A 2089-nucleotide genomic window follows, 5' to 3' on the forward strand; every position below is an offset into this window, starting at 1 on the left:
TTTTTTTTTTTTTTTTTTCTCAAATCTTATATTTATTGATTGATCCAAACAAGTTTACAAGCCCAAAATCAAGGCCCAAAGGACTACATCAAAAGAAAAAGAAGGATAACTCTTGTGCTTCTAACGTGCCAATAAGAATAACATGTGGTGTAACCATGTTGCAAGAGAAACGATAAAACTTTCTGTCATCCTTTGCCGTTGAAAACTCCGATACCGGTGAACACTATTGACGCCAGAAAATATGTGAAGCATCAATTTTTGGTTGTTTCTCACCGGAGACTGCTTAAACAGAGAGAATGAAACCAAATACAGGGATTTCAACCCATCTAATTTTCCAAATCATCAAACAATGAGATCTGGCAAACTCAGAAAAAGGAAAGAAATTTGATTGATCCACAAAAGCTTGCGTGATCGAAGCTCCATATACATGTAGAAAACGGCTACAGGCAATCCAAACATGCTGGAAATACGTCTTCTTTTCATTACCTTTTTGTCATAATCTTATACGATGATTTGTTGTAAACCACAGATCTTAAGAAACAAAACCGGCGTCAGAACATCCGGCAAAAGCCCGAGTCACTCGGGACGACTAACTATGAGACAACACCGGCAAGGAAGCGCCTAGAACAAACACGGCAAAGAAGCGCCGAGAACAAACAAGGGAAGGAAGCGCCGACAGCAAACACGGCATGGAAGTGTCGTTACCATCTCGGCAAGGAAGCGCCGACAACAAAACCGATCATTGTTGCTATGTAAGTCAATCAATATCGGACGAGACACAAGAGAAGCCTGAGTAATCGGGATCTGATAGCCGTAATCAACAATGTTCTCCCTCTCTCAAATATTTGAGAGAGGGAAGAGAGAGATAACCGTCAAAATCAAAACACTTAAATACCATCATTAGTGGAGTAAAGTAGCTCTAAGATAAATTTAAGCAAAATCACCCTATTACTAGATAATCCAAAAGAAGGTTGCTCAAGCATTTAAATAATAATTTTTTAATTTGTGTTGATTAATTATCAAACTTTAATTATCTAAAATAACAAAACAATTATTTAAATATTTTCTATTACATTAAAAAAAAAAAGCAAAAGCTTGATTAATCAAAAACAGGCTTGATTAATCAAAAACATGCTACAACAAAGAACGCAACATAAAAAAGAAAAAAAGAGATGAAATGTTTCAAAGTGGACATGTCGTAAAACAAAAGCAATGTGATTTCAATAAAAACTAGCTTCACTTCAACGATTGTAAAGCTGAAGAGGTAGTGACAAGACTAGACAAAGTCCAACGAGAAGTGCAAAGCTCCACGTTCAACGATTGTAAAACTTGTTGGAAAATGGTCTCTTTTAATTGTATCGGAGAAAGCTCTTTGTTTCCAAGCTCCACGTTCTTTGTTGCCTCAACCGCCTGCATTTTAGTGTCAAGCTGAGTGAGAAAACAGGCCACAAGGCACACACATACACAACAAATACAAAGAGAAAACCACACAAACAGATAAACTAAAGTACTGGGAATGGTATTGAGTCACTGAAACATCCAAATGGGGTTTTAGGAACCAATACAAATTTCTTTCCTATCTCTATAACCACTACTCTAGTTGAATATGATAGCATCCGAATTCAAATTTTAGCTAGCAAAGAGAGGCACTATGAGTACAATGGTTTAATAAGAGAGCTTGAGAGAAGTTTATAAGTCCTAACCTGGTCATAAAGAACCTCTATATGTTTGGGCTTGTTGCAGAACATGAGTTGCCATCAAGTGGTTTAACGCAGACATCTCCACCATAGATCAGTTTCCATTCCAAATCTGTACCAAAAGCAAAACTGAGGTCTAAGTACTGAACAAACCTAATGTTATCATAGCTTTACACCATACATTACAAACAATCATACAAAAACACTAATCAAATGGGAGACCTTTATGCAAGTAGATCAATCCCAACTAATAAGACAACATGACTTCTACAAGTACACCCAAAATCCCAAAGTTTCAATCTTTAAATTGGTATCATAAATCATAATCAAGCATGAATCTGATATAGGAATAAGGGTAAAACTATGTGTTATTTTTTACCGTCTTTGAGAGA

Source organism: Camelina sativa, chromosome 18, assembly GCF_000633955.1.
Source record: "Camelina sativa cultivar DH55 chromosome 18, Cs, whole genome shotgun sequence".
In the NCBI taxonomy this organism is placed as follows: Eukaryota; Viridiplantae; Streptophyta; class Magnoliopsida; order Brassicales; family Brassicaceae; genus Camelina; species Camelina sativa.